General features: G+C 39.2%; 1 protein-coding gene and 1 non-coding gene across 2 annotated transcripts in view; one reads left to right on the top strand and one right to left on the bottom strand.

The window, feature by feature from the left end:
- The window catches only part of NUDT3 (nudix hydrolase 3), a 112,597-nt gene that overhangs the window by 70,102 nt on the left and 17,644 nt on the right, over positions 1–24,851 (top strand). The window lies entirely within an intron of this gene.
- LOC122430231 lies at positions 16,063–16,169 on the bottom strand. Its single transcript, XR_006266304.1, has one exon. It is a non-coding gene; the product is annotated as a U6 spliceosomal RNA (small nuclear RNA).

The following is a 24,851-nucleotide window of genomic DNA, read 5'->3' as shown; positions in this document are numbered from 1 at the left end:
CTGCCATTTGAAAATAAGCTGTAGCTGTCATGGCACATTACCTCAAAATTCTGTTTTTTATTTAGCATGCATCTCTTTAAGGCCAGTCCCTTACATTACTACATACCATTGTTGCACCTGAGAATTCTTAATAATTCCATAATGTCATCTAATATTTACTCCATATTCAAATGTCCCCAGTTATCGTGAAATGTCTATTACACCTGTTTGTTTTCTCACACATTGCAGTTGGTGGTGTGCCTTTTCAGGCTCTATGCTATGATAGAGAGATGTTTATACGATAAGTAGAACCATACACTAAGCCCTTCCACACCCTGCTCACCGTAATGGTGACTTTTTAACAGTCTAGGAACATTGTCTAATAGAATGTCTCACATTCTGGTTTTGTTTGATCGTTTCTTTCAGGTGTCTTTTAATTTATTTCCTTTTCTTCTGTATTTCCAGCAACTTAGTCAAGAGCAGTGTTATCTGGTAAAATTTTCTGAAGTGATCCATATCTGCAATGTTCGGTGTGGTAGCCACTAGCCATATATGCCTATGTAAACCAATAAAAATTAAAATTCAATTCCTTAGTCACACGCACATTTCAAGTTCAGTAGCTACATGTGGATCGTGGCTACCATGTTGAGTAGCACACAGACAGAGGCTTGATGAGATTGAGGAGAAGCATTTTTGACAAGTTGCCACTTAGGTGGTGTCATGTGCTTCCTAATACTTAAGTCAGGAGGCACATCATATCAGGCTGCCTTGCCATTAATGATAAAATGTTTGATCAGGTAATAATTGACAATTTGTTGTAGAAGTAGATTTCTTCTTATGCAGCAAAACTGGTAAGTAATCTGTTGAACAATTCTTCCAGGCTATATGAATGTCCTCTTGTCTCCCAACAGCCCAACAGTCTTGCTAATAGTTTCAGCATCTACTGCTGAACCTTACCAAATCAGATATTATAGCAGAGACTGAAGAACAGTGGTTTTCTAATTCTTTTTTTCTAAGGTTAAATTCTTCTTTAAAGGAAAGTTCTGTTCTTCCTCCCTCCCCGCTTTTTCCTTATTTTAAATAACCCCACTGAACTAATGGATTTTCCTATTTTTTTCCATTATGTTACAAGCAGTTGCTGTCTTTATTCTCTTTAATTACCCCAGATTTGACCAGCGTGCACCCTTTCAGGCCGCCTCCTGTGTCCTTCTGGCACGGCCCTTGCGTTGTTTGAGCACTCCTTGCACTGTGATGTCAGGCCGCCTCCTGTGTCCTTCTGGCACGGCCCTTGCATTGTCTGAGTGCTCCTTGCACTGTGATGTCAGGTCGCCTCCTGTGTCCTGGCACGGCCCTTGCGTTGTTTGAGCACTCCTTGCACTGTGATGTCAGGCCGCCTCCTGTGTCCTTCTGACATGCCCTTGCGTTGTTTGAGTGCTCCTTGCACTGTGATGTCAGGCCGCCTCCTGTGTCCTTCTGGCACGGCCCTTGCATTGTTTGAGTGCTCCTTGCACTGTGATGCAGTAAGGCATTCCAGGCTCTCCTTTCTGTTGTCGCTGTTATTTGTTGTTTGGGGGACTTCTAAATTGTTTTGTTTTTATTCTTCCAGGCTCACCTTGAATTTTCCTGTCCCAGACTTGTCAGCCATTTCTCCAGAGAATTCCCTTTTAGTGGAGAATGTTCTTTAGAAACCAAGGTTACGGTGCTGGGTGTGTTCACTGCTACTAGGGTGTCATTGCTGCTAGGCTCTTTTAGTAGACAGTAATAAAAAAACATATTTAAAAAGAATCATAATTTACATTTCAAATTTAACAACTTTTTTCTTAATTTCTTTTATATTTATTTATATTTTCCCTTAAGATACTGTTTCTTAACAGTGTTCTGATAACATTGTTATTGGTTTCTAATAACATAATTTGCTTTATCATATTATAAATGATGTGTTAGTTGCATTATTGATATTATCAGGAGAAGCTTTATAGAGACTGAGAATGTATTCTAGCTGTGTGATGTGAACCTTCTGGTTTCAGGAAGAGTACTGGTATGGGTAGAAGAGAATAGCTTTTGGTACAATTTGGATTATTTAGGGATTGACTCTGTGTTGATTTGATTTGGTGGTAAATGAATGACAAGACCATATTAAAGAGGAAGTAATTGGCACCAGCAAGAGAGTGTTACTTATTTTTTCTTTGTAAACCTAGATTATAGTTTGATTTACAGTGTACCTAATGTACTTTTTCTTTGCCCTGTTTTGGGGAACTACTTTAAGACATAGAAGTAGTAAAATGAATTAAGGAACATAACCGAAGAACTGGGTAGGGAGGTTTTCATGCTGCTTCTGTGTAATCTTTGGCCTGTAGGTGCCCTTTATTGTGTGGGTCAGTGGGCATTCTATGGGTGGCCCCTTATATGGACAGGTAGCCATTTTCTAACTCTCTTTGTACATTTGCAAATGACCGCTTAAATCAGAGTGCTTCTCAACCTTGTCAGACTCAACACTTCCTTTCTATAGTAGATAAGTGTTTTCCTACTTATGTATGTTTGTGTGTGTATGTATGTGTGTGTACCTCCTCTATTAGTGTTCATAGACTAGAATTGAATTCTAGGCTCAAATAGTTAAAAAGAGATTTCCCACCCACATAACTGTGTGGCAAGACTTTGAAAAGTCATGTAGGGCAGCTCTTGGGCAAGATCAGTCCTCCCGTTAGAGGGTGTCTGGCTTTCCTGCTTTCTTCCTGTTGGTTCTCTTCCATCCTTGTGACAAGCGAAACACCCTCATTCGGCCCCATAGTGCCCCGGGGGCCGTTTTGCTTGTGGAGAAAGTCTTATTTTGAATGGTCTGGACGTTCTTTTGTCCCTGCCACCACCCCCAGATGCTAGTTACTCACTCATCCTTAATTGGTAACTGTTGGTCAGGCTGTCACCGTCAGTCTGGTTAGGTTTGGGACTGGTGTCCTGAACACCACAGATGGAGTAAAGGGAAAGAACAGACTGTGAAGATAGCAGCATGGCAGAGGGCCTTGACAGCCTGGTAGAGAGGCATTCAAGGTTGAGGAGGGTATAGGACCTGGGTGCCTTGGTGAGCGTGGATTGCAGCTCAGTGACTTGTGAACTCCTGGAACAGACAGGGGAAGAAACTGACTGTTGTTCTTCCCTGGGCTTTCCCACTTCTTAGTGGAAAGGAAATAATAATGAGCGGGGGGAAAATATAGCTTGCTGGTCATCAAATAAATGCAAATTAAAATAAGCCAGAAAAAAAATTAAAATAACCCAGTATCTTGATCTTATCGAGTTAGACAAGATTTTAAAAATTTATTCTATTGATGATGATTAAGGAATAGGCAATATGTTTTAACAGTCAAAAATGTCTGTCTATACTATTTGGAAACTGTACACCAATCATTCCAGCTGCTTTCCATTTCAGGACATGCCACAGATGTGCATGTCATGTGCACATGACCGTGCATGTGGTTCCCTCCAGCTGGAGAACCTGCCCTGTCCCCTTGCTACCTGGGCACATCTTTTTGAGTTTTCTGCTCAGCTACTACATTTTATGAATGCTTTCATGACTTTTATAAATGTTTTTTCCATCATCCCATTATAAGTTTTAAGTATATTTTCCCCATATATTCTCAGTGTGGACATTTTGAAAAACAGAAAAATAAAAAGAACAAAATTAAAAAAGAGTTTTCTAACTTTTATCTTCGCTGTCATTTTTGGTTATCCCAGCCCTTCTTCCTCTTCTCTTATCACAGGCTTGGAAGCCTTGACCGAGTCTTAACAACTCTCTTGTTGTGCCTCTTGGTGTATATCTGAGCCAAGCATGTTGACTTCTAAGTATATGTAAAGGAATACTTATGCACGGGCACAAAGAAGCATGTACTAAATGTTCATTTAGCCTTTTATATAATAGCAAAAACTGGAAACAGTAAATGTCCCTCAGTAGGAGAATGATTATATCAGTCATGGCAGTTCATATTATGTATTATCCAGCAGCAGTTTAAAGAAGATAAAGGAAGTCTGTATAACCCAACTTGGAAAGTCCTCTGAGACGCTTAGTTAAATGAAATTTTAGTTACCTTGGGACAGGGACTTCTCTGACGGTCCAGTGGTTGAGACTCCATGCTTCCACTGCAGGGAGCATCGGTTTGATGCCTGGTCAGGAAGTCCTGCATGCTGCGTGGTGTGGCAAAAAAATAAATAAAGTCACTGGAGAGGGGATGATCATATAAGAAAATAAATAACTGTTGGGGAAGGAAGTTGGACTGGGGGGAAGCCCCTGGAAATTTTCTTTTATCTAACTCTCTTTTTTTTTTTTATTTTTAGTTTTTTACAACCCCAGAGTCTGGGGAGAAATGTGAAGAGATCAAGTAGTTGTAAAAGTCAGTATTTAATGACTTTAGTCATAAAATATTTAGTGCTTAATGGCATAGCCATGATCCCCCATGGAATTCTAAGGGGATATATTTGGGTTCAGAAAGATTAAAGTTAGAACTGCTAAAGTTTTGTTCTGTATTGTCTTCTCCTTGAGTCCAAGGAAATGAAAGCAAAGCCATCTCTGGGGGGCAGATGGCAAGACTTCAGTTACATTCTTTGTTTTTATTTTCATTTTTGATGCAAGCTTATTTTTAGCTTTGAAACAATCTTAGCATTCAAAGAATTTTTTTTTTTAATTGGAATTATGGTGAAGATAACATTATTGGGGCAAGGGATGGTTCACATGGAGATCATCAAGACCATTTACTGTTTTCCAGATGACTCAATTAATCGTTAAAGAAGTATGACTAGAAGTAATCCATGAAGAATCATCAAATGCGCTAATCTCCTTGAGAGTATTGCAACTGGGTAGATTTATGTGAACTCTTTTATTGGTGATGCTGACACACTTGTGTATTTGGAAACTGTTACATTGCTGCTTCACAAAATTTAAAACAATAATCATGCTATCTCATAGTTTCCATGAGACATGAATTCAGACAAAGTGCAACAGGGATGACTTATCCATGGTGTCTAGCACCTCAGCGGGAAGAATCAAAGACTAGGAACAGAACACTATTGGAAAAAAGCTTAAATAACTTTTTCTATTAGGCTTCCAGTACTCCACTCTTTTTTGACTTTTGTCCTCCGTCTGAGTGTCTGCTGATCCTCCCTGAAGGTTGAATGTCCTGAAGTTTGGTTCTTCCTTTTCTTTCTTTGTTTCTCATCTACTTCTTGTTGATCTTATCCAGTCTCAAGGATTTAAATACAGTAGGTGAGTGGGTGGGTAGGTTGGTAGGTGGATGGATGACCCATTTATCCCTAACCATTAAGATCTCCCTAATCTGCTTACTTGGCATTTCCATTGGGATGTCCAATAGGCATCTGAAACTTAAGATGTATAAAACTAAACCTGTGAGCCAGTTATCTTCTCCATCTCAGTAAAGGTCCACTTCATCTCCTTCCAGTTGCCTAACTCAAAAAACTGAGTCATCCTCGATTTCTTTTTCTCACACCCAAGTTTAGTTCATTAGTCAATTCTGTTGGCCCTACCTTCAAAATACATATATACAGAATCCTGCCACTTCTCAGCCATCTGTCTCTCTACCACCTTGGTCCAAGCCACCATCACCTCTCACCTCAGTTCCTCTGCTCCCCCTTGCACTCTTACCCCTGTAAGTTTATTTTTAGCACAGCATACAAAATGATTCTGTTTTAAAAACCTGGTCAGATGATGTCACTTGAAGGCCTTTCAAGCTGAAGCCTTAGAGTGGCCCGCGGCCTGGCTCCCCTGGCACTTCACCTCCACTCCTCTCTCTTGCCCACTTGCTTCACCCCTCGCCATAGCACCCTTGCTGCTCCTCTAGCAGCAGACTTGCTGTTCCCTCTGCCTCATCACCATATACACATGTGCAGTCTTAGACAGTGAATCGAGAGGAGAGAGATCCATCCTCCTGGTTTTTCCCTTCCCAGTGGTTTATATAGTAATTGCCTTTTATTGGTGAAGAAATGCCATAGTATTGAAGATGGGAGAGTAACAGTTTCAAAATCAGCTATAAAGTGTTTGTACTTAACCAGAAGGTCTATACATTTATATCTGTGCCAAATGAAATATTCTCCCCATCAGTCTACCTGCCATAACGCTCATTTAGAGCTCTTCCATACTAAGCAGCCCTGTCCTTTAGATGAAGTGGCAGTTATTCCTTTCATTTGGCTTGGTTTTTCTTTTTCTTTACTCTGTTTCGGGGTTGAGGAGTGACTTGAGGGCATAAGCAGGCAGACTAGGATGCTATCTAGACAGTCTCTTGTATCACTCAAGAGCTAAAGGGCTCTGTGGCAGGTTCCAGAACAGATAGAGTTTTGGTTTCAAAGTAGTCATAAAATCACTGAAAAGGGCTGAGCTTTTGAAGTGGTTTTTTAGAATGGAGAGTAAGGCAGTTAAAGAAGGGAAGAGTATTATTTTCAACCAAGAGTTCCTCCATTACATACTTTCACTGAGATTTACGAGAGCTGAAAGAAAGATGATCAACTATTTATGGCTGTATGACCAGCAAAGTTCTGGGTGCGAAACTGAATGAGGACCTCGCAGAGAAGGTCTTTAGGTAGCAAATGTGCCTGTCTGTGTAGGGACTATGATGTTAGGTGGAATTTATTTTTATAGGGTTGTAGAATCACATTGTTGAAAAGAACATCAAGAGGTTATCTGATTTAAATACGCGCTTCTGGTGAAACAGGGCTAGACCTTTACACCTTTCAAGCCTTCATTTTTTTTTTTAATGTGTTTTTGAAAGATACTAACTCTTATAACTTTATCTAAAAGATACTGACTCTTGTACTTTATCTAAATTTACCTTTAATGCCATCCAACAATGAATTAACTACCATACACCTATTAGAATGGCTAAAATTTTAAAATGCATGCCATTTCAACAGTAGACTGAGAGTAAGAATTGCAGTTATGGTTTCTTGCTGCTTTCAAATAAACTGTTCATCTCTGTTGAGTCAATTAACTATATGTAGTTTTAAATGTTTCAGGAAGAGCAAGATCCCCTTTATAGTGATACTTGGAAACATGAAGGTTTTTTTTGTCATTTCAAACTGAAATTGCCAGTTCTGCCTTTAAAACCTAGATTACTGTTAAGAAAATTGAGGTGTCAGGCAAAGGATCACTTAAAATTGCTAGACCAGCTTTTCTTAACCCTCTCCTTTTTAAAGCTGGTCCTTCACACTGTTTTTTCCCCCCCAAGATTCTCAGGTAGTTTAGAGGGCAGATTTATGTAAAATACCTCAGTTATTGCAAAACAAAAAACTCAAGATCCCATTTATCTTGCCTGCCCTCCAAAAGGTGTCCTAATTTATTCTCTCATTGGCAGAGATGGGGAGGGCATTAGTATGGTGGGTGTACGGACTGTGGAGTCAAAGACACTTACGTCCAAATTCTGGTGCTGCTGCTTAACTGCATGGCATTGGCAGATTATTTATCATCTCTAAGTATCAGATTTCTTTTCTGGAACATAGGAAGCATGATAATACCTGCTTCATAGGTAGACATTTAAGTAAGAACTCAAATACTAGGTCTTATTATCACTGGAAAAGATGAGTGATTTGACCTGAATCAGACAGAAGAGCTGGAGAAGGAAATGGCAAACCACTCCACTACTCTTGCCTGGAAAATTCCATGGATGGAGAAGCCTGGTAGGCTACAGTCCGTGGGGTTGGCTACAGTCCGTGGGGTTGCAAAGAGTCGGACAAGACTGAGCAACTAACACACACACACACACACACACAATTCCATGGATGGAGAAGCCTGGTAGGCTACAGTCGGACAAGACTGAGCAACACACACACACACACACACACACACACACACACACAAAATTCCATGGATGGAGAAGCCTGGTAGGCTACAGTCGGACAAGACTGAGCAACACACACACACACACACACACACACACACACACACACACACACACACACAAAATTCCATGGATGGAGAAGCCTGGTAGGCTACAGTCCGTGGGGTTGCAAAGAGTTGGACAAGACTGAGCAACTAACACACACACACACACACACACACACACAATTCCATGGATGGAGAAGCCTGGTAGGCTACAGTCCGTGGGGTTGCAAAGAGTTGGACAAGACTGAGCAACTAACACACACACACACACACACACACACACACAAGAGCATAACCTGACCATTCAGAAGTGTTGGATTCCAAAGCCTGTGCGACTTCCAGCCACATTAAAGCCCTCACCTCTTCCCCTCCCTCTCCCGCTGCTCTCATTGGGAGGATGCTAGTGAGGTAGTTGAACTATATGAGCATTTTAGGTTGCTTTAAGTATATATTTAGGAAAGAAACTTGATTTATATTTTTGGCATTGGGTTTGTTGTTGCTTTTTTAAAAAATGCTCACCTGATTGAAAATATGCTGCCACCACCACCACCTTATGGAGTTTTCTGTGTTTCTTGAGGTGTCATATCAAAACAGAAAGGGGGATGTTTTATTTTTCAGTTTTACTTATTACTTTTACATTTTATTTATTTATTTGTGGCTATGCTGGGTATTCATTGCTGCACATGAACTTTCATTGAGGTCTCAGGCTTCTTCTTATGGGGTTCTTCTTGTAGAGCTTGGGCTCAAAGGTTGTGGCTTATGGGCTTAGTGGCCCCAAGGCATATGGCCCTTCCCAGACTAGGGATCAAGCGTGTGTCCCCTGCATTAGGCAGATTCTTATCCTCTGGACCACCAGGGAAGCCCCTCCACTATATTATTACAACATATTGCCACAGAAAGAATTTTATTGTAAGCATCCATATTCCAATCCCAAAGAAAGGCAGTGCCAAAGAATACTCAACATACCGCACAACTGCACTCATCTCACACGCTAGTAGAGTAATTCTCAAAATTCTCCAAGCCAGGCTTCAGCAATACGTGAACTTCCGTGATGTTCAAGCTGGTTTTAGAAAAGGCAGAGGAACCAGAGATCAAATTGCCAACATCCTCTGGATCATCAAAAAAGCAAGAGAGTTCCAGAAAAACATCTATTTCTGCTTTATTGACTATGCCAAAGATCTGTCTAGTCAAGGCTATGGTTTTTCCAATAGTCATGTATAGATGTGAGAGTTGGACTATAAAGAAAGCTGAGCGCTGAAGAATTGATGCTTTTGAACTGCGGTGTTGCAGAAGATTCTTGGGAGTCCCTGGACTGCATGGAGATCCAACCAGTCCATCCTAAAGGAGATCAGTTCTGAGTGTTCATTGGAAGGACTGATGTTGAAGCTGAAACTCCAATACTTTGGCCACCTGATGCGAAGAATTGACTCATTTGAAAAGACCCTGATGCTGGGAAAGATTGAAGGTGGGAGGAAAAGGGGATGACAGAGGATGAGATGGTTGGATGGCATCACCAACTCAATGGACATGAGTTTGAGTAAACTCTGGGAGTTGGTGATGGACAGGGAGGCCTGGCGTACTGCGGTCCATGGGGTTGCAAAGAGTTGGACACGACTGAGTGACTGAACTGAACTGGTATACTCACTACAAGAAGCTACTTGGATACAGTCTCAAAAATGACAGAATGATCTCTGTTCGTTTCCAAGGCAAACCATTCAGTATCTCAAGTCATCCAAGTCTATGCCCCAACCACTAATGCTGAAGAAGCTGAACGGTTCTATGAAGACCTATAAGAACTTATAGAACTAACATCCAAAAAAGATGTCCTCTTCATTATAGGGGACTGGGATGCAATAGTAGGAAGTCAAGAAACACCTGGAATAACAGGCAAATTTGGCTTTGGAGTACAAAACGAAGCAGGTCAAAGATTTTGCCAAGAGAACGCACTGGTCATAGCAAGCACCCTCTTCCAACAACACAAGAGAAGACTCTACACATGGACATCACCAGATGGTCAATACTAAAATCAGATTGATTATATTCTTTGCAGCCAAAGATGGAGAAGCTCTATACAGTCAGCAAAAACATGACCGGGAGCTGACTGTGACTCAGATCATGAATTCCTTATTGCCAAATTCAGACTTACATTGAAGAAAGTAGGGAAAAACACTAGACCATTCAGGTATGACCTAAATCAAATCCCTTACAATTATACAGTGGAAGTGACAAGTAGATTCAAGGGATTATATCTGATAGACAGAGTGCTTGAAGAACTATGGACGGAGGTTTGTGACATTGTACAGGAGACAGTGATCAAGACCATCCCCAAGAAAAAGAAATGCAGAAAGGCAAAATGGTTTTCTGAGGAGGCCTTATAAATGGCTATGAAAAGAAGAGAAGCTAAAGGCAAGGGAGAAAAGGAAACATACACCCATTTGAATGCAGAGTTACAAAGATTAGCAAGGAGAGAAAGCAAGCCTTCCTCAATGCAAAGAAACAGAGGAAAACAACAGAATCGGAAAGACTAGAGATCTCTTCAAGAAAAGCAGAGCTACCAAGGGAACATTCCATGCAAACATGAGCACAGTAAAGGACGGAAATGGTATGGACCTGACAGAAGCAGAAGATATTAAGAAGAGGTGGCAAGAATACACAGAAGGACTTATACAAAAAAGATCTTCATGACCCAGATAGCCACGATGGTGTGATCACTCACCTAGAGCCAGACATACTGGAATGTGAAGTCAAATGGGCCTTAGGAAGCATCACTATGAACAAAGCTAGCGGAGGTGATGGAATTGCAGCTGAGCTATTTCAACTCCTAAAAGATGATGCTGTGAAAGTGCTGCACTCAATATGCCAGCAAATCTGGATAACTCAGCAGTGACCACAGGCCTGGAAAAGGTCAGTTTTCATTCCAGTCCCAAAGAAGGGCCATGCCGAAGAATGCTGAAACTACTGCACAATTGCACTCATCTCACACGCTAGCAAAGTAATGCTCAAAATTCTCCAAGCCAGACTTCAATAGTACATGAACCATGAACTTTCAGATGTTCAAGCTGGATTTAGAAAAGGCAGAGGAACCAGAGGTCAAACTGCCAACATCGGCTGGATCATCGAAAAAGCAAGAGAGTTTCAGAAAAACATCTACTTTTGCTTTATTGAGTAAGCTAAAGCCTTTGACTGTGTGGATCACAACAAACTGTGGAACGTTCTTAAAGAGATGGGAATACCAGACCACCTGACCTGTCTCCTGAGAAATCTGTATGCAGGTCAAGAAGCAATAGTTAGAACTGGACATGGAACAACAGACTGGTTCCAAATCGGGAAAGGAGTACATCAAGGCTGTATATTGTCACCCTGCTTATTTAACTATATGCAGAGTACATCATGAGAAATGCCAGGCTGAGTGAAGCACAAGCTGGAATCAAGATTGCCAAGAGAAATATCAATAACCTCAGATACGCAGATGACACCACCCTTATGGCAGAAAGTGAAGAGGAACTAAAGAACCTCTTGATGAAAGTGAAAGAGGAGAATGAAGAAGTTGACTTAAAGCTCAACATTCAGAAAACTAAGATCATGGCATCTGGTCCCTTCACTTCATGGGAAATAAATGGGGAAACAGTGGAAACAGTGACAGTCTTTATTTTTGGGGACTCCAAAATCACTGTTGGTGACTGCAGCCATGAAATTAAAAGACGCTTGCTCCTTGGAAGAAAATCTGTGACAACCCTAGACAGCATATTAAAAAGCAGAGACATTACTTTTAACAAAGTGCCAACAAAAACCATAGTCAAAGCTATGGTTTTTCCAGTAGTCATGTGTGGATATGAGAGTTGGACCGTAACGAAAGCGGAGCGCCAAAGAATTGATGTTTTTGAACTGTGGTGTTGGGAAAATTCTTGAGAGTCCCTTGGACTGCATGGAGATCCATCCAGTCAATCTTAAAGGAAATCAGTCCTGAATAGTCATTGGAAGGACTGATGCTGAAGCTGAAACTCCAATACTTTGGCCACATGATGAGAAGAACCGACTCATTGGAAAAGACCTGATGCTGGAAAAGATTGAAGGTGGGAAGAGAAGGGGATGACAGAGGATGGGGTGGTTGGATGGCATCACCAATGGGATGAGTTTGAGTAGGCTTCCAGAGTTGTTGATGGACAGGGAAGCCTCGTGTGCTGCAGTCCATGGGGTTGCAAAGAGTCGGACACGATGGAGCAGCTGAACTGACTGACTGACTGACCAGTAGCACCGTGCTTGCTTTGTCACATAACTTATCTCTGTTATTGAAACCCTAACAAATAACCAGTACAAAACAACAAAAAGTCTTTTATATTTCCATCACCTAAAGATAGCCTTTGTTAACATTTTAATAATTTTCGTACATGATTATGCATCTATAAATATGTGTTTATCTTTTAAAAAATAATATTGAAGTTTACCCATTTCATTAGCTCATTATATTGTGGACATTTTTTTGTGGTAATATATATACATGTGAGTAATTACTGAAAGACAGTATATAATACATGTGAGCATTTAGTTTGATTCTAATTTTTCATTATTCTGGACTTTATTCCAGTACTTCCAATAAAATGTTGAAGAGGGATGGTGGGAGGGAGCCTTCTTGCCTTGTTGCTGATCTTAGTGGGAAGACGTTTAGTTTCTCACCGTTCATTTTGATATTAAGTGTAGATTTTTTAAGATGCCTTTATCAAGTTTTGTCAAGTTTATTTACTGAGAGATTTTTTAATCATAAATAGGTGAACTTTTCCATGTGGTTTTTCTGCGTCTGTTGGTAAGTTTATGTGATTTTTCTTCCTTTAGCCCGTTGATGTGGTGGATTACATTAATTGATTTTTGTATGGAACAAGCCCTGCATACATGGGGTAAATCCCACTTGTTTGTGGTATGTACTTTTTAAAAAAAATACATTGTTAGATATCACTTTCTAATATTTAGAGGATTTTTATTACACCTGTGTTCATGAGAGATATTGCCTATAAGTTTTCTTTTCTTGTAATGTCTTTGGTTTTGTTACTAGGGTAGTGATGGCTTCATAGAATGCGTTTGGAAGTATTTTCTCTGCTTATATCCTCTGGAAGAGAATTGATACAATTTCCTTCTTAAATGTTTGGTAGAATTCATCAGTGTATCCATCTAGGCCTGATGCTTTCTGTGTTGAAAGGTTATTAATTATTCAGTTTCTCTTATAGGCCTAGGTAGGTTGTCTGTTGTGTGAGTTTTTGCAGATTGTGTCTTTCAACGAATTGGTCTATTTCATGTAGGTTATTGAATTGTGGATATAGTATTTCTTGATTTATTCCTTTATTATCCTTTTGATGTCCATGGGATTTGTAGTGATGTCCTCAATTTAATTTTTGATATTAGTAATTTGTCTTCTTTTTCTTTGGTTACCCCTGTTAGAAACTTGTTGATTGTATTGCTCTTTCCAAAGAATGAGCTTTTAGTTTTGTTGTTTTTTTCTCCATTGATCTTCTGTTTTAAAATTCATTGATTTTAAATGTTTTAAAATCTTCTGTTTTAAAATTCTGCTCTGATTTTGTTGCTTATTTTCTTTTGCTTTCTTTGGATTTTATTTGCTCTTCATTTTCTAGTTCCTAAAGTGAAAGCTTCCCTGGTGGCTCAGAGGGTAAAGCTTCTGCCCACAGTGTGAGAGACCCGGGTTCGATCCCTGGGTTGGGAAGATCCCCAGGAGAAGGAAATGGCAACCCACTCCAGTATCCTTGCCTGGAGAATCCCATGGATGGAGGAGCCTGGTAGGCTCTAGTCCATGGGTTGGCAAAGAGTTGGACACGACTGAGCAACTTCACTTTCTAGTTCCTAAAGTGAAAGCTTAGATTATTGGTTTTAGATCTAATACACACATTCAGTGCTATAAAGTACCCTTTATACACTACCCGTTGCATCCCACAAGTTTTTATAAGTTGTATGTTTATGTTCGTTTAATTCAGAGTTTTAAAAAATTTCCTTGTGATTTCTTCTTTGTCCGGTGTGTTACTTAGAATTGTATTGTTTAATCTCCAAGTATTTTTGATTTTCCAACAGTCTTTCCTGTTACTGATTTCTCATATAATCCTATTGTGATCTGAAAGCATACATTGTATAATTTACATACTTTTAAATTTGTTAAGATGTCAATTATGGCCCATAATGTTGTCTATCTTGGTAATGTACTGTGTTAAATTTAGAAGAATGTATTCTGCAATTATTGGATTAAGTGGTCTGTAAGTATCAATTATATCTGGTTGCCCCTCTGCCTGCTGATCTGTCCATTTCTGGAAGAGGAGTATTGAAGTCTCCCAACAGTAATAGTGGATTCATCTACTTCTTGCAGTACTGTCAGTTTCTGCCTTGCATATGTTGATGCTTTATTGTTAGATGCATGTACTTTAAGGATCATTCTGCCTTCTTCTTGAAGAGTTGACCCTTTTATCATTACGTAAATAATTTCCCTTGCTCTGAAGTTTGCTGTCTCTGAAATTAGTATAGCTACTTATATTTTCTTTTGATTTATGTTAGCATAGTATATGGTCTTTCTTCATCTGTTTACTTTTATTTATTTATTTATTTTAAAAAAATTTTTTTCCATTTATTTTTGTTAGTTGGAGGCTGATTACTTTACAATATGGTAGTGGTTTTTGTCATACATTGACATGAATCAGCCATGGATTTACATGTGTTCCCCATCCCGATCCCCCCTCCCACCTCCCTCTCCACCCGATCCCTCTGGGTCTTCCCAGTGCACCAGACCCGAGCACTTGTCTCGTGCATCCAACCTGGGCTGGTGATCTGTTTCACCCTAGATAATATACATGTTTTGATGCTGTTCTCTCGAAACATCCCACCCTTGCCTTCTCCCACAGAGTCCAAAAGTCTGTTCTATACATCTGTGTCTCTTTTTCTGTTTTGCATATAGGGTTATCATTACCATCTTTCTAAATTCCATATATATGTGTTAGTATACTGTAATGTTCTTTATCTTTCTGGCTTACTTCACTCTGTATAATGGGCTCCAGTTTCATCCCATCTCATTAGAACTGATTCAAATGAATTCTTTTTAATGGCTGAGTAATATTCCATGGTGTATATGTACCACAGCTTCCTTATCCATTTGTCTGCTGATGGGCATCTAGGTTGCTTCCATGTCCTGGCTATTATAAACAGTGCTGCTATGAACATTTGGGTGCACGTGTCTCTTTCAGATCTGGTTTCCTCGGTGTGTATGCCCAGGAGTGGGATTGCTGGGTCATATGGCAGTTCTACTTCCAGTTTTTAAAGAAATCTCCACACTGTTCTCCATAGCGGCTGTACTAGCTTGCATCCCACCAACAGTGTAAAAGGGTTCCCTTTTCTCCACACCCTCTCCAGCATTTATTGTTTGTAGACTTTGTTTTTTGTTTGTTTTTTTTTTTATTAGTTGGAGGCTAATTGCTTCACAACATTTCAGTGGGTTTTGTCATACATTGATATGAATCAGCCATAGAGTTACACGTATTCCCCATCCCGATCCCCCCTCCACCAATTTATTGCTTGTAGACTTTGGATCACAGCCATCCTGACTGCTGCTAAACCATCGTTGTGGTTTTGACTTGCATTTCTCTGATAATGAGTGATGTTGAGCATCTTTGATGTGTTTGTTAGCCATCTGTATGTCTTCTTTGGAGAAATGTCTGTTTAATTCTTTGGCCCATTTTTTGATTGAGTCATTTATTTTTCTGGAATTGAGCTGCAGGAGTTGCTTGTATATTTTTTAGATTAGTCCTTTGTCTGTTGCTTCATTTGCTATTATTTTCTCCCAATCTGAGGGCTGTCTTTTCACCTTGCTTATAGTTTCCTTTGTTGTGCAAAAGCATTTAAGTTTAATTAGGTCCCATTTGTTTATTTTTGCTTTTATTTCCAATATTCTGGGAGGTGGGTCATAGAGGATCCTGCTGTGATTCATGTCGGAGAGTGTTTTGCCTATGTTCTCCTCTAGGAGTTCTACAGTTTCTGGTCTTACATTTAGATGTTTAATCCATTTTGAGTTTATTTTTGTGTATGGTGTTAGAAAGCGTTCTAGTTTCATTCTTTTACAAGTGGTTGACCAATTTTCCCAGCACCACTTGTTAAAGAGGTTGTCTTTTTTCCATTGTATATTCTTGCCTCCTTTGTCGAAGATAAGGTGTCCATAGGTTCGTGGGTTTAAAAATATGGAACACTTCACGAATTTGCGTGTCATCCTTGCACAGGGGCCATGCTAATCTTCTCTGTATTGTTCCAATTTTAGTGTATGTGCTGCCGAAGCGAGCACCATCTGTTTACTTTTAATCTGTATATGTGTTTATATTTAAAGTGGGTTTCTTGGAGACAGCATACTGTTTTTTGGTCTGCCCTGATAGCCAGTCTTTTAATTGATATATTTAGGGCATTGATGTTTAAAGTGATTATTGATATACTTGAATTAACAGCTGGTATGTTTGAGACTGTTTTCTATTTGTTGCCCGTATTCTCTTGTTTATATCTTTGTTGTCCACTCTTTTTCTGCCTTTTCTGGTTCCAGTTGAGCTCTTAATAATGAATTATTCCATTTTCTCTTCTTTCCTAACATAACAGTTCTGCTTCTTTTTTAGTGATTGCCCTAGAGCTTGCAATACACCACTAATCCCAGTCCACTTTCTCTTCTTTCTTTGTTTAATTTGGCTCGCTGGTCTCTGTTGGGGTGCGCGGACTTCTCTTGCTGCAGGCCGTGGCCTGTAGCGCTCATGCGCTTGGGAGCTGCAGCACACGGGCTCTCCAGTGGTGGCGCGTGGGCCTAGTTGCTCTGCAACACGTGGGATCTTAGTTCCCTGACCAGGGATCAGACCCCGTGTCCCCTGCATTAGAAGGCGGATTCTTAACCACTGGACCACCAGGGAAGTCCCCCAAGTCCACTTTGAAATAACACTGTACCACGGTTCATGTTGGGCACGCGCCTTGTAAGAGGCCTCCTTCCCCGTCCTGTCATTGCTGTCACCCATCTCTCTCATCCTTTTGCATGTGCATCCGTAGGTGAGTACAGTATTGCTTTTACTATTTTTAACAATCCGTTAGCTCAACTGAGTAAGAAAAATAAAGATTTTATTTTGCTTGTTCTGTCTCTAATATTCTTCCTTTCTTTATGTGGGTCAGAGTTTCTGATCTCTGTCATTTTCCTTCTTGCCAGAGAACTCCTTTTAACATTTCTTTCAAGGCAGGCCTATTGGCAACAAATTCAACTTTGGTTTGTTTGAGAAACCCTTTATTTCACCTTCACTTTAAAGAATATCATATCTAGGTTGATGGTATTTTTCCCTTTCAACATGTTAAATATTCCACTCCTCTCTCGTCGTTTGCATGGTTTCTGAGAAGTTGAAATAATTCTTAATTTTATTCCTCTATAGGTAAGCTGTTTCCCATTCTCCTTTGGCTTCTTTTGAGGCCTTTTCTCCTTTGATTTTCTACAGTTTGTATATAATATGTCCAGCTAGGTATAGCTTTTTGTATACTTGTTTCAGTTTTCTAGTTCTCTGGTTTTGTGTCTGACATTAATTTCGGGAAATTCTCAGTCCTTATTGCTTCAAATATTGCTTTTTTTCCTTTATCTTTCTTCTTCTGGTATTCCCATTTTAAGTGTTACATGCTTTATAGTTGTCCCACAGTTCTTGGATATTCTTTCTGTTCTGGGTGCTTTTTTCCCCAGTATTTTTTCTCTTTGCATTTCAGTTTTGAAAGTTTCTATTGAGGTATCCTCAAGTTCAAGGTTTCTTTTCTCGGCCATGTCTAGGCTGCTAATGAGCCCATCAGTGATATTCTTCCTTTCTATTGACAGTGTGTTTGATCTAGAGCATTACTTTTTTATTCATTCTTAGAATTTCTGCCTCTCTGCTTGTGTTACCCATTGTTTCTTACTTTTTCCATTAGAATCTTTGGCATATTAATCATGGTTGTTTTTTCATGGCCTGATAATTTAGCATCCTTGCCATATCTGAGTCTGCTTCTAATGCTTTTATGTGTCTTCAAAATGTTTTTACCTTTTAGTAAGATTAATTTTTTGTTGAAAGCTGAGCATGATGACTAGATCCTGGGAACTGTAGTAATGGGCCTTTAGTAGCACATGTGAGATGTGCATTCTGCAGCCCTGTGATCAGGCCTCAGACTTTCAGGGAGCCTGTGTGCCTGGGCTGTGAGCTTCACAAGTGCTTCTCAGTAGTTCCAGCTCCTTGCCCCCCGGCTTCCTCTTAAGATGAGACAGGATGGATGAAGGAACTGGAATTGAGTATTTCACTTCTCCCAGGTTGGATAGACTCTGATAAAACCCCAATAGGTTACATAAAATAGTTTCTTCAGAAGGCAGTCTTTGTTAAGAAGAACAGAATGTTATGGAGTATTTTTGTTGTTGTTGTTATGGAGTATTTAAAATTGGCTATTTTTCTTCTCTCCAGAAGCAGGAGGGAATTTTTTTCCAGTATTCACTATGAAAACTGGGTAGAGCTCCTGGAGTTAAAACCACAAATATGTGGTTGCCCCCCACCTCCTCCCTGCCCCCGCCCGCCCACCGCCACCACCCCAGAAGATTTTAGGCTTGTCCTTGAACCTTCAATGGCTCATCAGTTACAGTTCAGGTTTCTTCCACCCGACCCTCACTCCCTTCCCTTGGTGGTTTCTGCTTTGGTAAGTTGAGATTCTCTGATCTGTCTCGCTAATCTGAGGGCAGTGACTTGCCCTGTGGCCTCACTTTTCTAATAAACCTAAGAAGCGTTTGTTCAGCTTTTTATTTGTTGTTGTGACAGCATGGGACCTTCTAGGCTCCTTATATATGCTGGACCAGAAACTAGAAGTCTCCTTTACTTTTAAACAACATATTTGAACAGATACTTATTTTTCCAACCAAACAAAACAGTCTACTCAACACACACATACCCCAGTCTAAAATGTATATCCACTTACTGCCCAATTCTCATTTGTTTCAATTTGTAACTTTATGTATAGATTATCATTATTGATAAGATACTGCTCTTGAAAATACAAAAAGTTATCATTTGTTATATTGATAACAGTCATATCAACAATATTTCCATTTAAGACCAGTAATTTTTATTGCTTTCATTAATCACAGCAATATTTTCCCTTTCTCTCCCCACTGCACGCACCGTAAATGTATTATTTCGTGTGTCCTTTTTTCTCATGCGTTATTGGTTGACTGATTACTTATTGGCCAGTGACAATGCTCCAGAGCATGCTTTGAGACCAGGTTTCTTGTCTACCTTTGCCCTTGCAAAGACCAAGAGAGCAAACTTGGACTTTCAAAAAATGAAAGTATCATTTGTTACTATAACACCTACCAAATATTTCAGTTCAATCTTTTACCTTTGGTGGTGAATTATAATGAAGACTGTAGGCAACCAATGGGTAATTATTTAGAAGAAAAGTACAAGAGTGATTACATGTTTGAAAAAAATTTTTTTCTTCACACATGAATGGTTAAGAAATTATTAGACTCCTTGAATAATCCTTTTCCTCAAGACTCTCGACTTAGGTGTTGGGTATTATAGAGGAAAAGTCTAGTATCACAAAAATATTCCCCCCATGTCAACACTTGAAAACTTTTCTCCTTTTTGCTGGAACTCAGAAATATCTCCTATTTGGTGAACCCTTTTGGTAAGTAGTGGGTTTATTTATAATTTATATTAAACACTAGCAGCTTTTTTAAAGAATCACTTTTTAATCAAATCACTTTTTAATCAAGGAATTGATATTTTATCTATTATTTATTTTTTTAGGCTTACTAGGAGAGCCTGATGTAAAGGTTAGCTCTCTTACTGCTAATAACTACTCCTAAATTATCCTTCAACCACTGTTTTTAAAAGTTGGAATTAAAAAAATATATCTTTTTACTCAATTTATATGTCTACATTGTCACACATAATTGAATTCTACTCATTGATGAATAGTTAATTCAGTGGTTTGATGTAGAGATGAGAATCTGCCAAGTTAGAGAACACAGCACTGTATTTGAGCAGGTCTGTGTTGGAACCTTAATGGAGAGTGAATTACTGGGATAAGAGCCAGTTGCCTTCTGCTAAATGAATTAATTCCAGATGACTCTTCCAAAACAGTTGTATTTGCTTTCCCATCCAGCTCCACATTCCAGGAAAGGATTTTTAGCCATTAGGAAGTATGTACCGTTGACTCCAATACAATTCATAGCGGCTTCAGCAAATACTAAATGCAATCATTGCCTCTCGAGACTCCGCAGTCTTTAAACTAACAGCCACGGGACCTGGACAGGTCTGACTTATCTGACTAAAGTGCCATTTAACAGCTTCCTCTTAATTCAGTGAACTTGACAAATGCACACTGCCTAATGCAAAGGAAGTAAATTTAAAGATTCTGCATTACTACATAGGAAGTAAATTTAAAGATTTGAACTCATCTCTGAGAGACCGCATGTGGCTCAGTATTAAAGCTAAATTTCCAGGTTAAATCACAATGCTGCTGCTGCTAAGTCTCTTCAGTCATGTCCGACCCTGTGCAACCCCATAGATAGCAGCCCACCAGGCTCCTCTGTCCCTGGGACTCTCCAGGCAAGAACACTGGAGTGGGTTGCCATTTCTGTCTCCAATGCATGAAAGTGAAAAGTGAAAGTGGAGTCGCTGAGTCGTGTCCGACTCTTCCAGAGCCCCTGGACTATAGCCTACCAGGCTCCTGCATCCATGGGACTCTCCAGGCAAGAGTGCTGGAGTGGGTTGCCATTTCCTTCTCCATAAATCACAATAAATGTAACTTAATAGACACCTTAATAGACACATACTTCAATTAAAAAGAAAATAAAACTTGCCATATGTTGTTTTCAAACATAGTGATACTGAATGACTAAGAATGAAGGGCTGGAGAAAGGTATATTAGGCAAATACTAACCAAAAGAAAACTGGGATAGTAATTGTAATATCAGACAAAATAAAATTTAGGTGAAAAACATTAAAGGGACAAGAGGAACCTTTAATTATAAAAGGAACAATTTATCAAGACAAGATAGCAATCATGAACTTGTGTGCACCTGGCAAACTCTTCATCTGCATAAAGCAGAATTGACAGTTATGAGGAAAAGCTGACAAATCTATAGCCATATTGAAGACTTTAAAACATCTTTAGTAACTGATAGAAAAAGCAACCAAAAAAGGATTGAGTAACACAGTTAACAAGGTTGATCAAATGCCATATATTGAGGAATAACCTTGTATCCAACAAAGATTTTGTAAGTTTTTAAGCACACGTGAAAGAATTATTTTAAAAACAAACAAACCAACCTTATGTTAAACCATAAAAAAAAGTATTGAAAATCCCACAACATCAATAATACAGACTGTATATACTGTGATATAGTGCAGTAAAATTAGAAATCAACAACAGAACCAGCTTAACAGAAACATTTGGAAACAGGGGGAAAAAAATGTCCTAAATAATCTTTGGAAAAAAAAAAAATAATCCTTGAGTTAAAGCACAAATCACAGTTCAAAACTAGTAAGCAAATAGAGCTAAACAGTTATGAAAGTACTTCCTATCATTACTTACAGGATGCAACTCATTCACTTTGAACCCTAGGTGATTTTATTAAAAAACAAAATAGACATTAAATAAGCTAAGCAGTCAGTTCAAGAAACTAGCAGAAAAACAACAGGGTACTCTCAAAATAAAAGGATGAAAATAACAAGGAAAAGGGCAGAAATTAGCAGGGGAAAAGAAAAATGATCAACAGAACCAAAAGTAGGTCATTTTTACTTATCTAATAGACGAACCTCTCACTGAACCCATAAAGGATACAAGAGAGAAGGCAACAAATATATAAGGAATAAAAAAGAAAATAACCACAGATATAACAGAGACTTTTAAATTAAGAGAATGCCATGAAAAGCTGCAAATAAAAAATTTTGAAAACCTTAATAAAAATTTTCTAGGGAAAACAGCTCAGATTTACCTAAGAAAAATTAGAAAACCTATATGTAGATCATTAATGCTTATAGAAATTAAGCAGTAATCACCCCCTGTCTCCAATAGAAAGATCCCAAGATTAGATGGATTTTACCAAAATTTCCAAAAATATATATTCTTATCTTGAACTGTTCTAGAGGAAGGATAACTACACACCTCTTGTAAGGTCAGTATAATCTTATTTCAGCAAACAGCACACTTTTTCTATAAAGGGCCAGATAATAACTACTTCAGTTATAAAAGCCATATGGTCTCTCTCACAAATATGACTCTGCTGTTACAATGTGAACACTCTCATAGACAGTACTTAAATGAATTAACATGGCTATGTTCCAGTAAAACTTAATTTACAGAAACCAGTGGTAGGACAGATTTGGCCTGTGGGCCATAGTTTGCTATGGCCTGAGGAAAGTTATGACCAACCTAGACAGCATATTAAAAAGCAGAGACATTACTTGGTCAACAAAGGTACGTCTAGTCAAGGCTATGGTTTTTCCAGTAGTCATGTATGGATGTGAGAGTTAGACTATAAAGAAAGCTGAGCGCTGAAGAATGATGCTTTTGAACTGTGGTGTTGGAGAAGACTCTTGAGAGAGTCCCTTGGACTGGAAGGAGATCCAATCAGTCCATCTTAAAGGAGCTCAGCCCTGGGTGTTTATTGGAAGGACTGATTTTGAAGCTGAAACTCCAATACTTTGGCCACCTGATGCGAAGAGCTGACTCATTGGAAAAGACCATGATGCTGGCGGGAAATACTGAAGGCGAGAGGAGAAGGGGATGACGGAGGATGAGATGGTTGGATGGCATCACCGACTCAATGGACATGGGTTTGGGTAGACTCCGGGAGTTGGTGATGGACAGGGAGGCCTGGCGTGCTGCGGTTCATGGGTCGCAAAGAGTCGGACGACTGAGCGACTGAACTGGAACTGAACTCCTGATCTTGATACTTAGAAAGAAGAGTCAGTTCTCACCTATGAACATGGATGTGAAAATCCTAAGTGAAATAACTGCAGATAGAATCTAATGCTTTGTGAAAGTATCACACAACTCGGTTATCCCAAGAGTACAAGGATAGTTCAGGCTTGGGAAGTATGTTTCTGTGATTTATTTCATTGAGATTAAAATAGATAAAATCACCATACCAGTCAATGAAGAAAAATTGTTTATTAAAATTCAGTACCCTTTCATCTTAAAAGCTGTAAGCAAACATAAAAGGAATTTCCTTAACTTGATAGAGTAATAAAACCTCCAGCAAACATCGTATTTTTGAAATTTTCAAAGCATCCCCAGTGGCAGACAGGAATAAGACAATTATGATTGCTATCATGCTGCCATTTATTATTGAACTGTGGTCCTAGCCACTGCAGTAAGACAAAAGTAAAGAGTCAAAAGGAGGAAGCAAATTACCATTATTTGCAGATGGTCTGATCATTAATTATCAAAAACCAAAGAAACACAACAGAAACTAGTAGAACTAATAAAAGCATTTTTAAAAGTTTCAAGACAGGAGAAGGAAATGGCAACCCATTCCAGTATTTTTGCCTGGAAAATTCCTTGGACAGAAAAGCCTGGTGGGCTGCAGTCCATAGGGTCACATGACTGAGTACGCATGTGTGAGGGGGCTGGAGGTAGATGGGTTGGTAGTAATAAACAGGTAGAACCCCCCCAAAAAAAGTTTCAAGACCAAAGATCAATATGCAGAAACCAGCAGTGTTTCTTTAAACAAGTGGTAATCAACTGGAAAATATGTAACTTGTAAAGACATGTATTACTCACAATAGCAACAGAACTATACTAAAACTGAAATACCTTGCTAATAGAGTGCAGGATCTTTACAATAAAAATAATAAATCGGGGGTGGAGGGCGGAGGCGGGGCCTCCTCCTTCACCTCCTAAAAAAAAAAAAAAAAACTTCGTTAAAGGATTTTAAAAGGCACGAATAAATGGATAGAGATAGTCTATTCTTGAATGAAGAAACTAAATATTGTAAAGATGTGTTTTTCTCAAATTAAGCCAAAAATAAAAATAAATATCCCCCAAGAATTTTTCAAAAGATCTGAGAAACTGGTTTTTGAAATTTATGTAGCAGAATAAAGGTACAACTACCTGAATGTTTGTTTCATTATTTTCTTTACTTTTTTGATATTTGAAGTATTTCATTTAGAAAGCAAAATTTAAAAATGGGTTGAAATATCACTGGACTTATACTGGCTTCTCATCTACTTCATCTGTCTTCACTGTGTTTCTTTTCTTCTGTACTTGCTAAGTCTCGTGGATACCAGAAAGTTATAGGTATTGAAGACCATATATTTTTTTCATAGGTTTCCTCATGCAGACATTTGCATTAGAGTTGTTGCCCTGAACTCCGTTTAGGCCTGGGCTTATTGCTTTTGATAGAGAAAGATTTTATACTACAGCTCCCTGAGAGTTCAGAAGTTTTCTTTGGAAATATGCAGTTTTCCTCAGAGAACTGCCTTTGAAATCAAGGAGAGTAGCAGAAAGCTTTCGGATACAGGTTCTAGCACACCTGACTAAAAGTGGCTTTAAGAGCAACAGTTATTTTCCTGACGTAAGAAGTCTAGGGGTTGGCTATTACCCTGTTGCTCCAGAAGCTCGGGGATCAGGACTTTGGTTCACTTCTCATTGATTTTCTAGTCCTTTCCCTTAGAATCACAAGATGACGGTTGCAGCTCCAAGTTTCAGATCCGCTCCTGACAAGCAGGGAGGTATAGGGTTTCTTTTTGTACAGCTCTTCTTATCATGATGGGGAATCTTTCCGAGACGCCTCTGAGAAACGTTCCTCTCAGGAACCATTGACCCGGAATTGGGTCACACACAGTACCCCTAAACCTGTCACTACAGAGGGCGGCAGACCTCCCTTTGTGGTTCAGGTGTGCCAAAGTTCTCACCTGAACAGAATCTGGGTCTTACTGGCAGCAGGGAGGAAGGGAGAATGCTTGTGGGCTAGATAGCCATCTGTCTGCCA

Source organism: Cervus canadensis, chromosome 28 (genome assembly GCF_019320065.1).
Source record: "Cervus canadensis isolate Bull #8, Minnesota chromosome 28, ASM1932006v1, whole genome shotgun sequence".
Classification (NCBI taxonomy): domain Eukaryota; kingdom Metazoa; phylum Chordata; class Mammalia; order Artiodactyla; family Cervidae; genus Cervus; species Cervus canadensis.
Note: the sequence above shows the minus strand (reverse complement) of the source record. Positions and strands in the feature narration are given on the sequence as shown.